General features: G+C 37.9%; 1 protein-coding gene across 2 annotated transcripts in view; it reads right to left on the minus strand.

Annotated features, from left to right (window-relative positions):
* PALB2 (partner and localizer of BRCA2) overlaps positions 1-16,018 on the minus strand; it is a 731,562-nt gene that overhangs the window by 74,825 nt on the left and 640,719 nt on the right. The gene's annotated exons all lie outside the window — the stretch shown is intronic.

Below are 16,018 nucleotides of genomic sequence, written 5' to 3' on the forward strand. Positions count from 1 at the left end.
TAACTCCATTACTATTTTCACTACTTCTAGTAAAGTTGGTTTAGACTTTGATTTCCATTTTCTAGTAATTGCTTTTTTGGCAGCCATCATAATTAGACTCAGCAAGACCTTACTATGTCTAGGCAATTCAGAGTTTGTATCATAGCTCAAAACAGTCATTTCCCTAGTCACTCCAGCTTGCTCACCCAGCATCTCCGGCAGAGCAGTTTGCAGGGAATCTTTAGTCTACCAACTGATTACACTCCCACAAGATATGTTCCCAGTTACCTCTTTCTGCCCCATCACACCTCAGACATTTGCTGTCTACTTGAGGAAAAATTCTTTGAAGTCTGCTTGGCCTATAAAAATACCTTTGCAAGCACTTCCAGGCAAAGATTCAAAATCTTCTAGATTTTGTTGCATATCTGGGAGAGATACATATACCCGCCCCCCATTGTTTCTTTGTGAATTATCGAATCTCTCTTCCCAGTTCTTCCTAACCTCCTCTGATTCTTATAGTTATCATGCAATATTTAATATGCTCTACTAATTATTCCTTGTTAATGGCAACTTCTGGTCTAGATTGTACTAAAAACTCTACAAGGGCTGGTCTTTTGTTTAGGACCCCCTATTTCTTTTCCTATATTCTGATACCAATCCTGGTTATGGAAGGCAATCTTTAACCTGCAGTCCAAATAAGTTCTAGACATCTTCCCATTCTATTACTTTTCCCTTAGTTATTTGTTTCTAGTACCTTGGTTCCTTTGCCAGTTTTCCCCAATATGTCCGACCCCCCCACCTATTGTCTGTATCCCTAATTGCAGTCATCCTTATCGGCAAAATCTCCTTTCTCCATTCCTGTGTTGGTTTTGTTCTTAGAAGACCTTCTGCTACTTTATGAATATAATATTCTGTATGATTATTATTGTTCTCCTTAAAGGTCTGCATCCAAAATTCCAGTTTCTCCCAGTTACTTGAGCTTTCCCATTTCATCATCACATCTTTCCACTCTGAATCACAGTTTTCTGGTTGTACTATGTACCGGAGCCTTAACTGTGTTGCTCTGAAATATCACTTCTACTCTGGTAATCCCAATCAGACCTGTTCTACTGTAAGAATAAGCTTATCCCACTTGATTATTGCTATCTTCCTCTCCCAGATAAAATCCTTCAGCTATTTTTTAATTGCTATCCACAACTTCTCCTATGGTTAATAAAAATATATCTGACCAGTGTGTAAGATTAAAGGGATTAAAAACATTTTAACTGCTTGTATCTTATTATCAATATCCATATAACACAGCTTCCATTTTTCTCAGTTTTGTATTCTCTTTTTAGTCTCTTCCCACATATCCTTAGTTGCCACACCAGTATTCATTTTTAATCCATACTCCTAAATAATTCATTTTAGCATTTCCCCATAAATATGTATATTTCCGAACTAATTTGTATGTGGCTACATAATTTACAGCTCTTGTCTTTGCTTCATTAATTTTGTATCCTGAAGAGGTCTGAAACTATTTGAATAAGTTCCACAGCAATGTAATGTCCTTTTCTGGTTTTGTCAGGCATAAAATAATGTCATCTGCAAACAGAGCCAGCTTTTCCTGACTACCATACCAATTATATCCTTGAATTTCTGAGTCCCTGATTTCCTTTGCCAATGGTTCTAAATATAATGCAAATAACACAGGGTAGAGAGGACAGCCCTGGCTGGTTCCTCTGCTCAAGCAGAGATTATCAGAGAGGATCCCACCCACTTTAATTTTCACCTCTGATCCTTCATATATCCTCCAAATCAACCTTATCATTTTATCAGGGAATGCAAATGCTTTCATTGCTCTGCACATACAATCCCAGCTTACTCTGTTAAATGCTTTCTCTGCATCAAGACTCACCAGCAACAGTGGTATTTTCTTACATTCTGCTTCCCGCTGGATCATCACTGTGCTTTTTATGTTGTCAAATGTTTGCCTCCCCTATACCACACTGATCCATATCTGTCAGTTTTGGCATCACTTTTGTCATTCTTTTAGCCATTATAGACAAACACTTTATAATCATGATGTAGTTTTGAAATGGGCCTGCATGAAGCTGGATCTGATGGATCTTTACCTTCTTTGGGTAGTACAGCTAGGTTTACCATAATTTCTTCGAACGTCAGTTTACTGATGGTAAAGTTGCGAAAGGAGTGCTGCACGAGGTTAAAATATCGAATACAAAAGTTCCAAAGTGGCAGGAATGCGCATTACCCTCCCCATTTTACTGAATGGTGAATACTGAATTTGGCATTCCACATATATCTGATTCAACATTTTTAAATGACGATTAACTCTAATTCGGCTTTACCGTTTGATAAATATGTCGTTTCATATAACGGAAATTCGATTATATGATTGCAAACCGTACAGCTACATTTCTTCCAGGATGTTGGTACTTCCCCTCTTAAAACACTGTTAAACAAAACCTTCCAGATCTTCATCAGTTTTTTCCCCCCTCCTAGCTTCCAAACTTCCACAGGAATATCATCTAATCCTTTGGACTTTCCTGTAGATTGGTTATACATCACCATTATCATCTCATATCCTCCTATCCTGTTAGTCAGCCTCCTCTCCCTCTAGCCTTGGCAAATTTAATTCTTCCATAAACATTTATATTTGCACCTTTTCTTGATTTCCATATTTCTTTGCTTTATATAGACTTTCACAGAATTTCCAAAATATTTCTAATACTTCTACAAGATTCCCTAGTTATCTTCCTTGTAACAGGGTCCCTAAGCTTGGTGACAACCCTTTCTACTTTGTTATCCAAGTCATTGTGCAAAACGTTTTTGTGCTCCAGAGTTATCAAAAGACAGTTGCTTAACACCAGTCTTTCTAAACTCATGCATATTATCAAGGTAATCCCTTATTTTCTGTTTAGCATTCTGTAGTTGCTCCTCTTCTTGTTCTGAGATTCCCCCTATTTTGCAATATTTTAATATTTATCAGTCCCTCTAAATAATTCTTGTTACTTCTTAACCACATCTCCCTTTCTTTTATTTCCACCTACTTTTAAATTCCATTTTAATTTTATCCCACCCTCAAGCTACATTTTCAGAAATTTCTATCTTCTCTAATAGCTCCTGAATAATTTCCACTACCCATTCCTTAAATTCCTCTCTTTTAAACAGATGGAAAGTGCCAGTGTCTCACTTTTATTTCATTCTATTGTGTTTTTATTTTAGTTATTATTGGTGCACGATCTGAAATAGTTATTGGGTGCGTATCAAGACTTTCAATTAAATGCACTTATTCCCGTGAAATGTAAATTCTGTCTAGCCTAGCCCAGTTTTTGTATCTTGGGGAATATGTAAATTCACTCCAAATTCTTACTACTGAATTCACATCTTCCATGCTAAATGTTTTCATAAATTTCTTTAAAAATCTACCCTCCTTTGTTACATTTCCCTTTCTAGGCCAAACAGACCTATCTTCACGTTTGCGAATCAAATTCCAGTCTCTACCTATAAGTGATGCTCCTTGGTGTAAGCTGATTATTTCTCCCAGAATCTTCTTTAGCTCTATTATAGCAGTTTTATGTGGCATTTAAATACATGCCAGTGTAATCCTCCTCCCTTGCCAGTAATCTCTTAGTGCTACAAATCTACCATTGTCTTTTTTTCCCTCTTCTATTACTACTGCAGCTCCACTTGTAATTAATTTAAGTACTTCTCTCTTCTTTTGCACCAGGTATTCTGCTGAATAGCCATCCTGAAAACCTTTCTTTATCAAAATCAAATTCACATGTTCAGTTCTTTCCAAGTGTGTCTCCTGTAGCATAACTATTTGCACTCTATATATTTTAATATAGTTCAGGTTAAACGTTTGTACAACTGTTTCTTGTCATCTCCATTTGAGCCTATGTCACATCTTGCAGAACTTTTTGTTTTATTGAAAATCCTCAAATAAAAATATACACACATACCCAATACCCCTAAAACCTCCTAACTTAATAATAACACAAAACTATGTACATCTTCAAATAGTGAAGCTTTACCCCTTTAATAGAAACATAAGTTCTAAACTGACAACCACACATACAGACTCAAGCTAAACAAAGAAAGCTTATCGATGATAATAGAATCACAGGCTCTATCATGCATTTTAAGTGCTGTCTGGTTTTGCCTTATCTTTATAGCTTACCCACTTGGGAAAACACGAATACTTTAAAAAAAAAATTCCTCCAAGCCATTTCTCTTTATCAGATTGTCTGCTAGTGACATGAGAAGCAGATGCAGGACTGTTTACTAGAAACACAACTTTATAACATTCTTTTTCATTTACTTATTTTCTGACAAAACTTATTATATAAAGCTAAAGGCCTTAAAACAGTTATTCCCCTATGCAAAAATGAGAACAAGCACACTATTTTTTCTTTTGTCATGCTCTTTTAACCAGATCCCCTTTTGTGCTTGTTTTACATTGCAGTGCCTACATTTTTTAAAGCTAAACAAGGAGAAAGAGAGAAGGGAGAAAGAAGCAAAAAGAATAAACAGAAGCATGTACTTACATTAGTATCCCCATTACATGTTAAGTGAAAAAACTTTATAACATGCATAGAAAATCATGCACCACTTAAGTAATACTGTTCCTCCTCTTCTTCTCTCCAGAGAATTTTTCAGAGCATTAATGACATGAAGTAGGGCATATGTTTTGAGTCCCCTATAAGTTTAACAATGTCCAAAGTCGTCCAATATTTCCAGATTTTCTTGTTCTGTTCAGTTTCACAAATATAATTACTGCTTTGTAATCCCACATTTGTCAGTTTCCAGGTTACTGATTTTAGTCTTCAAACGTTAATGACATGAAGTAGAGCATATGCTTTAGAGTCCCCTATAAGTTTAACAAAGTCCAAGAAAGTCCAACATTTCCAGATTCTTTTGTTCTATTCCTGTTCACCTCCATCTCCCAAACCCTGTATCTTCTTCATCTCCAGTGCACTCTCGATTCTTCTAGTCAACTTCTGTGCTTTTTTCCCTCTCTCAATAATTTTCCATTGAAACACTGGGAAAGGTTTCTGACACATTTTATATGTGGTATCTATTACCAGAAGAACAAGAAGCAGAATCCCCTGTTTTACAGCTCACATTTTGTTGGACACATTTTTGTATTTTTTTTTATAAAGTACATGCTAAGGAAGAATGTTTTTGAAGATAGCCAAGTACAGCAGTTTGAATCTCACGCCTTCTTCTCAGCATTCCTTATACAATGGAATACATTTATTCCTCTATTGCTTGGTGTGCAGTGAGTAGTCATTCTCCACAAACACACTGTTGTCTCCCACTTTTAGTACTTTGCCTTTCTGCCACAGTTTTGTCAGAATCAACTCCTTCTGCTGGTAATATTGCATTTGTACTAGTAAAGGACTAGGTTGTTTTCTCATAGCCAGGTTTGGAGCATACACACAATTTGCCCTTTCAATTAAAAATTCCTGCTGTGGAATACCAGTTCAGTTGCTTACATGTACTTTTATAAAATTAATTCAGTCTGTTCCTTCCAGCTTCTCTAGTACAGCAGAAAATCTCAGGTTTTCCCTATGTGCTCTGTCCTTCAGTTCTATTATTTTTTGAAATATCTCTTCTTGTGTAGTCTCATATTCAGCCAACCTTTTCTATATTTCAACCTCTGAGGTTTGCAGTTCTGTCACCTTATCTGAATATCTGTTCAAAGCTTCTTCCATTTCTTCCAGCTTTTTATTGTTTGTAATGAATCCAAATTCAACATAAGCAGTGAACGAACCATGCAGCTCACATGGAGAATAAAACATAAAACTATTTAATATTGGTAAGCACTTTCACTATGAGCTTCCTCAGACCATAGACAAACAGTAATACAGATTTAAATAGCAACCATTATCCAATCAAAATCCATTGCTATCTAAAAGGTACAGGACCCTATATCAAAAGCATATGTGCACATCACATCCTTTCTAACAAATATTATATTACATTCTATTGACCAAATAAAATATTATACAGTTAAAAACCTAAACCAAAACTAAAATATGAAAGAGACTATAGGCATGATGGGAAATTATTAGTGATAGGGGCTATATATGTATAATATGTATATTATTTATATTTATTAATAAAAAGCCCCCTGCACTTGAGCGCTGGCTTTATAGGCTGCTTTTTTCATTGACTATTGTAGCTGATTTTCCTCAAAGTCCTTTATATTTCTTTTTTCCTGGCATCTAGGCTCTGTACTTACTATTCAGTTACTAAAACTTACCCAGATGTCTAGGTCCACTGGCTTTCTCTGCTAAGTTTCTATTTTCAGACAGGAAGAGTCAGAATTAAGTTGTTACTCAATGTGCAGCCATCTTGGAAGTCAACTCTGTCACTTCCTTAGGCTTGAATGGAAGGTTAGTTCTTAGGGTGACTCTCTTCTTATGACAGTTAAGAAAGGGTTCTGTACAGAAGAGAGCTTGGCAGCATCAAAAGGATTTTTGACTGGAAACAGACTGCCTGCCTTGCTTGGATTACTTTCGAATACTTAGTAATGCTGTACAATTATATATTTTCTATTATTATTTTTTTGTTTTGTTTTGACTTAGGACGAGTTTAAGCTCGCTACTTCTATTACTATTGTCTGATCTGATTAATATACAGTGATTAGAAATATATGGACTGAAAATCTTCCACACAGAGAAGTTTCTTACACTGTTTTATATTTCTTTTTCCAAAGCCTATATAAAGAGGTCACCTCCTGGACTGCAAGGTGTTTGTTTTTTTGCTATTTCTTTATTCTGAAAATTGAGCATTTAGTTTTCTTTAAACAAGAATACCATGCTATTTTAAAGGAACAATAGTTTTTGCACTGTGAATCTATTTGTATACAAATATACAATTCCTAAAGAAGTGTATACATATACACGTATCTCTTAAAATATAAACAAATTTCTTCAAAAAACTGTGATTTTGTTCCTGTTTACTTTTCTTTCTCTTGCCTAAACATGTACTTAAAGCAAATTATGTGGTTCAAGTAAGATTTGTCCTATCTGAAGTACAGTACAACTCTGATAAAAAAGGTGGACCCTACATTTTGATACTTTGAATTTACCAGACATCAAAACCACACTGCATAACTTTGAAAGGGGAATCTAAATCTTGATACTGCTGGTTTTGTTGCAAGCTGCAGTGCATCATTACAAAGTCGGTTTGATTAGCAGGATCACAGAAAAGTGAGCTAAGACAGAATGCCCGTGCTGTGTATTAAAATAAATAAGAAGCAGTCCAATGGGAAACAATAGCAACCTTGGTTGTTGAAATTCCAGGATAAAGACATCCATCAGAGTCAAAGTCTTGCCAACTATGCAGCCTCAGTCAGAGGGTGGGTTAACACCCGACATTCTGCAAACCATTCTGGTAAATTTTAAGCTGGAAATAAATGGGTGAGCAAGGTTAACAGAAGCAGGAAAACAGGCTGGCTTTTCTTGACTGTGCTTTTATCAAGTCTACCTGAAAACACTGACACGCATAAACACCGACAACGAGATAACAGACACCACAAAACCAAAAGTTCAAAAACACGAAACTTCACATGTCTGACAAACCACAATCCCGACAATCAACAAAACAAAACAAATACCTTTTCCGTAAAAAACACACACAACACAAGCACACCAAAAACCTTACAAACCTACACTAAACCTTACATACACAACTATCTATGCACTAACCTTAACCTAAACCCTAAGGTCCGTCACTATCGCACACTCACCTAACCCATGCCCTAACCCTAACTCACTTAACCCACCCCTAACTTTAAAGTCTGTCACTATCGCACACTTACCTTACCCGCACCCTGACTCTAACGTCCGTCACTATCACACACTTACCTTAACATGTCGGTGTTCTCAGCGTCGGGATTTTCAATCGTTGGTCATCTCCGTTGTCGATCTTCCGTTGTCGGCGTTGTCAGCGTTCAGTGTTTTCAGGTAGACCCCTTCTATCACCTGTTGAAGGTTTAAAAGTGGCAAACAAAGAACTGCAAAGGTTGTTTGCAGTCTCAACCAATCATCCCCCAAGATTTTGAGCTCACTGAGTAGCTGCCCTTAATTCACTGACTACTGTCTGCTCTGATCCACTGTTTCTTCCAAATCCCAGCAATCTCCTATCATCTATGAAGTAATGAAATTATAACAATCTAACATGTGGGCTGAACTGGCCTAAACTAATTTATCATCTGATCAGGGGCGTTCGATTAGATAAAGCCAAGGACTTTTTATCTCAGCAGGCAACTGGGTCAGCAGTTAAATGAGAAGAGAGAACTGTCATATCCGAGGAGACCCAATATTTTCTGTAAGTCTTTTTAGGGACTGATGGAATGGATACTGGTGTCCTGCTGGCAGCTTTATAAACATCTTCCAAGGTTGGTAAGGGGGGAGGGGGACAGCCACAGAATGGGGGTTCTCATCCTCTATAAGGTCATATACACTGCCTAGCTCTGGGGTAGTTCTCAATTGCTCTCAAGCAAAAAATTATTAACTCTAGCAATCATTTGAAGAAAAATGAAGCACAGGTACACCTTACAAAGAAGCAGATTAACTGGACTCGATGCCAACCAGGAAATCACCATTGTCCTCATCATATTCCTCATCCCTTGTCCCTAACATCTGGAAAGTCTCCCATATTATTCCCCTTCACAAAGGTGGAACCTCCACCGATTTCTCCAACTACCGTCCCATAGCCCTTCTTTCTCCTTTGGCCAAGATCTTGGAAAAATGCATCCATAGGCAATTGCTAGACCACCTACTCCATAATAACTTGCTCTCTGTCAACATGGTTTCAGACCCTCCCATAGCACTACCACTGCCCTCCTTTCCTTTACAGATTGTATTAACAAAAACCGTAACTGTAATATCCTTTCCTCAGCACTATTTATTGATCTGTCAAAAGCATTTGACATGGTCAATCATCAAATTCTCACAGATATCCTCAAATCCCTGGCCTTAGATGCACTCTCTATCAAATGGTTCCAATCCTACTTAGATCAAAGACAACAAGCTGTACTCTGGAAAAACACACTATCTAACCACCTACCAGTTAACCTCGGTGTACCTCAGGGATCCATATTAGGACCTCTCCTTTTCTCCATATTCATCAACGACCTTAATCTAGCAATTCCCTATGCTACTTGCATTCAATATGCAGATGACACCACACTTGTATGCTTAGCCACAACCTTCTCTGAACTTCACTCCCTTACCCAAAATGTATTTAACACTGTTGAACAATGGTTCACTCACCGTTGTCTTCTATTAAACCCCCCAAAAAATAAACTCCTCGTTTTCAATCCTAATCATAAATCCTCTCCCATAGATTTTGCTGTTACATCCACTAATGGTACCATTATATCACCCGACCAAGCTACTTGGTATTACCATTGACAACAACCTTACCTTTGACATACATATCAATAACACTATTAAATCTGTCAACAAAAACTTGGCTCTCTACAGAATTAAACCCTTCCTGTCGCCTACAGCTGGGACTACTATTGCACACACTCATCTAATCTCTAGTCTCCTCTATGCCTCAAATATTTTCACTAATCTAAGAATAACATCTATAAATTGGAAATCTCATACCATAACATAGCCAGATTTGCTACTGGTAACCCATTTAGAACACACCATTGCCTTAATTTAAAGGAGCTTTAGTGGTTGGAACTACAGAATCTGCTCAAATACCACCAACTAATCACTGCCCACAAGACTCTTTACCAACCTTCCAATACTCCTACTCTATCCACCATCATCACCCCCTATCACAATCTGAAGTCCTTACGTTCATCTCAGAAACTTCTAATTAACACATCTAAATCTAACAGGGCTGGGGATTCTCTCTTCTCTAATACTGTGGGAAAATTTTGGAATCTACTACCCAGCGAACTTTCCTCAGTTTCCTCTATATCACTCTTCAAAAACAGACAAACTTTTCCTCAAAACACACTGGTTATGCCCCTGTACTAAACCTGACATTCTCCACTTGAGCCTTATACTGTCAGCATATTCTATACCTTACCTTTCTCACTCTGTATTTCATTATTTCCATCCCTCTGAATACTCACCTGTAAGAGAGGGGAAAAAAAAAATTGTCTTTTTTTACTACACCTTTTTTTTTCAATCTGACTTTTATTGTACCATACTTGTATATGGAATTAGAATGTATAACTCCCCTTTTTCTACATTAAGTAATGTACTTACTTGCTATTTTGAATTATACACTGTATTGAATGCATTTCATATGGTATTAACTTATGTCCTCTCTGTATTATTTCTGTATTATCCAATCTTTGTACTTGTACACATATCTGAAGTCATTTTATATTGTCCTGCAACTTTATTATCATGTGTGTCATGGAGCTTTTCTCCCCGGGCCTCTACTGAAAATGGACATATATCCAGTTAGACTAGCCCGTCAACAAATGTAAACTAAAATAAAATAAAATAATTCTCTGAAACAGAAAGGCCTCCAGACAAACTGCACTAGAGCCACTTATGGAAACACAGCTACCAGAATTATCTGTCTGAAGAACACGCTTAGCCAAGGAAGCCACATAAGACTTATAAACAGATCAAGATCATCATCGACCCCATTTTTCTACATGGGATTGGGGTGTCATGTCCGCTATCACCATCTCTCTCTATTCAATGCCATTTTCCTACTTCAGCAGTCATGCCTGACTGACGCAGGTCTTCTCTCACAGAATCCATCTGCCTCTTTGCTGGATGCCCTCCTTTCTTCTTGCCTTCTTCTGGTCTGTTCCAAATCTTCTTCACTAGAACGTCTTCTGATTTTCTGCACGTGTGCAAACCACGGTAATCTGTTCCCTTTGACCTTTTCTGCAAATGGAGCTATATTAGCTTCTGCAATGATGTTCTCATTTCTTCATCTATCCCACAGTGTGAATCATTCTACCCATCTCAGGCACTTCATTTCCATCACCTCTAGCTTCTTCAGCTGCTTTTGCCTTTACTGCCCAGGTTTCTGTACCACACAGTAGTACTGGCCACACCAATGTTTTGTACACCTTACTTTTAAGTTTTCTTAGTATTCTTCTTCATACACTAGCCCTGACACACTAGCAGTTGGTTGCAGCCCTTCTGATTCTAGCCCTTGACACACTGTTCCAGCAGGTTCTCTACTACTCTGTGCATTCATTTGTCACTCACCCTCTTCAGAACATTCATGCAGTGTGACTGGAGTATGATACCTCTATAATGTCCAGAGTTGTTAATATCCCTTTTGTTCTCGAACAATGGCACTAGTACGCTTCTCATCTGGGATAGTCCTTTCTCTCCATACTGCTATGAGCACCCTCATGAGCCATTTCTCTCCTATCTCATCCTATATTTTAATAACATCTGTGTGACCTCATCTAATCCTGCTGCTTTCCCTGACTTAATTTTCCTTAGTGCTGTTCTTAATTCTTCTAAGGTGGGCTCCTCCTCTTCTTTCATCATACGCTGTGCCTAGGGTAGTAAGATTCTGTGGGGTTTTCTTCACTCAGAAGCTGCTGGAAGTTCTCCTTCCATCTGCTACTGATGTCCTGTGGACTAGTGTGCAGAATGTTGCTGGCATCCTTTTTGAAGGTTGCCAATTATCTTCTTTTGCCCTGCAACCTGATATAGTTTCTTTGCGCCTTTTACCAAGTCACTTACCAAAAATCGGTAGAGTGCCTCTGATGCCTTGCCTTTGTTACTACAACTCCTTTTTTACCCTCTTTGTTAGCCAACTAGTATTCTTTCCTGGCCTGGTCTGTCTTTTCTATCTCCCACTTTTTCCCTGCAATCCTCCTTTCTTTTGATTAATTCTTGAACTTCTGTATTCCATTACTAGCTTTCCTTATGTACTTTATTTCCATACGTGGCTTGGCTGCATATCTGTTCTGTAGTCCTCACCCATTCTGTTTTGAGGTGCTGCCATTCTTCTTTAACTCCACCTATTTCGTCCTCTTCCTGAGGTGTTAACAGACTGAGTTATGCCTTGAACTCTTGTGCATTTTCTCCAGTCAACTTCCAGGTCTTCAGCATGGAATCTGTTAACCTTAGAGTCTTCTCTGACCACTGCTTGCAGCTGACTGTGGCAACCCAGTGGTTTATGCTCTGGGCTGACACTGGCCACTCTTGTATGGGATCTTGCAACTGTCTCTCTTGCTGAACCATGTGCTGGACACCATTAAGACATTTGCGAAACAGAAGTCTGCAATGGCATCTCCTTTATTCCTGTTACCTCACCCATGTGGATCCAGACAGGCCTCGTATTCTGTTCCGTTTGCCCAGATATGTGCACTCAGGTCAGGTTTTCAATGCCAATTCATGTTATCCTGTTTGAGCAACTGCTGTCTGAATGCATTTTTTTTCTTCACTATCACATCTCTGTTGGGGGGGGGCAAAAAGCTGAGATTATGAACTGTGCCCCATCATTACACTAATTCTGATGACATCCCTCACTGTCTTCTGAAGTCTCTCTCTCACCCCAATTTCCACACCATTTCTAGCCTATCCTCCTCAGTAGTAGACTCTGGATCCCAAACCAAGTGTCTTTGCTGCCCTGTCCTTCCATCTCATCTTCTGGAAGCACAGGATGTTTAACCTCCTTCTTTACTATTATGTCATCCACTTTCAAGCTAAATATCATCAGTGAACCTACATTTTGTATAGCAATTCTCAGTTCATGTTTGGCAGGTTGATTGTTTTTACGTACAGCTGTCACTCAACAGAGCTATCCCTAGGTAACCCAAGCTGGGTAACTGGATACCAGCCGTCCAGTAGCTTTTTGACCCAGGACTGCTGGGCCTTATGGAGGGCAAAAACTGTACATACCCTCCAACCTTTAACACTAGTACCTGACATAGGTTGGGTCCTCACCCTGCTTATCACCAACAAATACCCATGCCCCTTTGACTACAGTCAAGTGGCTAGCCCTGTCACACTGTGCAGTCTGTGATCAGAGTTTTCTTATTTTGAGGATAATGTGCACCACAGTAAATGCCAAAAGCAACTGGATGGCGCAGTGGTGCAGCAGTTAACATTTTTGCCTCACAGCAAGAGGTTCTCCAGTTCGATTCTCGGCTGGCGTACCTTCTGTGCAGAGTCTGCATGTCCTCCCTGCTTTAGTGTAGGTTTACTTCGGGTGCTCCGGTTTCCTCCCATGTTACGAAGACATGCGTTTGCAGCATTTCTCCTCGGGCCTCTGCTGAAAATTGGCTCATTCCAATTTGGACTTTCCCAATAAACAAATGTTAAATAAATAAATAAAAATAAATAATTGGGGTATACAACTCTTCCCCCTATAGGGAACCATCTAGAATTTGTTTCTGCTTCCCACAACTTCATTCTTAGGCAAGTTTGAGATGGAAACACGATGCATACTTTCAGGAGGTGGGAAGAACCCCAAAGAGACATAGGGAGAACATGTAAACTCCATACAAGCATTAGCTGAAGGTCTGGATCGAAGTTTGTACCTTGTGCATGACAGGCAAATACCTTAACCATTTTGACAACTGTCTTAATAAACAGCTATAATCTGATTTTCATCTGTATGAAGAAGCTTCTGTTTCTTTTTTCTTGTGAACTTCACTACTAGATATAATATCTGGGGGCAGAGTATTATGTCTGGCAAGGAGTCTCCTACCCAAGACTACTCCGGTCCCTACCCAAGACTACTCCGGCACCGGCTATAGGTTTACACGTGATATGAAAGAATAACTTGGTGAGCTACTTTCTTTCACTACTTGCCTAGCAAACTCTGTGGATGGTGGCAGCTGTTCATGGGGTTGATACAAGAGTTTGAAGAAACTCAAAGCACTGGAGGGGATGCAAAACAACTCTCAACCTAGCTGAAAATTGAAAAAAGTATACACCTTTCCTTACAGGCAATCCCAATACCCAAAAAGCTTCTCCTCAACAAATTTTGAGGTTAAAAAAAATAATAATAATAAAAAAAAAATACTTATCTCTTCCTTTTCACTTCAGCTATTTTCTTAGCCACAAACACTTTTCCTTAGGCATACAACAGGTAATCCCTTAATACTGTGAAACTCCATATCATACAATTTTGCTCCTAAAAGGGCAATGTTCCAATTTAACTCAAATATTGGGACAATAACTAATAAAATTAAAGTTTAACATATTTCAACATACTATTACTGGAAATTTGGTGGCTTCAAATCAGTAAGCAAATGAACATGTAATGCCAACCACATAAATAGCAGAGCCAGGGCATTTATCACACTGCCAACTTGCAAACCTTCACTCAATAGTCAACAAGCTTTTACAACCCTTCCTTAGGACCATCATCCTCATGCAACATCCATTCCTGTCACATTATAATTTGTTAGAACACATCATATGAAAAAAAAATTGTAACTGGCATTATGAATGACAAAAATTTCAGTAGTTAAAATATAAACAAACAACAAAAACATAAATATTGAGTTCATGACCATCCTGAACACCATCCCAACTGAGACCCTTATTTTACTAGTATTTAAAGAGCTCTTCCTTCTTTAATGGCCTTGTTATAAAGCTAATAAACAACTAATTAAAAAATAATTTATATTAGTTATAACAGGTCCATCTTGGTTATTAAACATATACAACATCTAATGTAACTACTGCCAAAAAAACTTCATGAAGAGCATTATTGTACTGCATGTTGCCCATACTGATGGTAACTCTCCAAGAACTAAGTGCAACCTCTAACACTATCAACTGAAGATGGATATATTATTTTCAAATCAAAACACAATTATTTTAGCACTGACCTATAAATATGGCTGATTTGAGACTGAATAACAATAAAACATCTTAAAATATGTTATGTTTAAACTCAAAAAACAAGCACTGGATGCTGACACAGCTGAAGAACAGAACTGCAAAGTTTCAATCACCTGTCCATTTACAGGACTCCTTACTGCAACGTGCCTTACTTAGTTCACAGGAAGCTGCATTTCAAATAAAAAACATCATTAAAAGACAATTAAACACAATCCTCACTTTTAACTATAATTCAAAGCAATTTTAAAACACTTGGCCAGCTTTAACAGTGGCTCTTGTCAACTTCATGACAACCTAACCAATAACTAAGCATGAAAATACCGCTTTCAAACCACTATCATACACCATTTTAACAAAGCATTTTAATTAACTGAGATTTGGCAGTCAGGAATATATCATGATGGAACATTTGTTATGGAATAGCAATTTCAATAACGCTTTAAGAATAGCACTGACTCGTAATCAAAATAAACAACCAGTTGCAAACTAATGAGTGCACCATATAAGGAAAATCACGTCTGTCTTTAGTTTGTCAGCCACGCATAAAATCTTTTCTCATTAAGAACATTATATAACGGTACATCCAGTTCAGAGGCTGATATCAAGCTTTGAAATAAATAAAAAAAAACAAATGTGTAGTTACACAGTCATAATGCCTCTGCTGAATATTTATCCAACTCTAAGACACGTTACTTCAAAAAGACCCCCCTCTTTAATTCATGGAGTAGCTGCATTAAAGTTATAGCCATTATTAAAAAATAAGTTATACAAACTCCATAATGTTGTTCCTCTTTAGTCTATAATGCATGCATCTGGTGTACATAAGCAATGTTTTCATCTATGTATATTCATGTGGCCAAGAGACATCTCTTCCCCCACTACATGCCTCTCAATGTTACTTCTCCTTAGTCGGGTTTACGCTCCCATTCCTCTCCAGTTCAACAATGTCCAAACATTCAGGCTTTTTCACTCATATATTCCAGTAACTTCTGCAACCCTTGCACTTTGTTCATTGCCAAATGAGCTGAGAAAAAAATGCATCCCTGCTGGAAAATACACCATCAAAATCTCAGGAAATTATTTCTACCTTAGCTTACAGTATTGACACTTTTCATGCCAGCCTAAAATTGAGCATGGTAGACTAAGAAATCACAAGCCACCAACACAGATCTTTCATTTACTGCTGTTTCGTAAGGTCACCAAACTTACAA

This window comes from Protopterus annectens, chromosome 12.part0 (assembly GCF_019279795.1).
Source record: "Protopterus annectens isolate FY-2018-M chromosome 12.part0, PAN1.0, whole genome shotgun sequence".
In the NCBI taxonomy this organism is placed as follows: Eukaryota; Metazoa; Chordata; order Ceratodontiformes; family Protopteridae; genus Protopterus; species Protopterus annectens.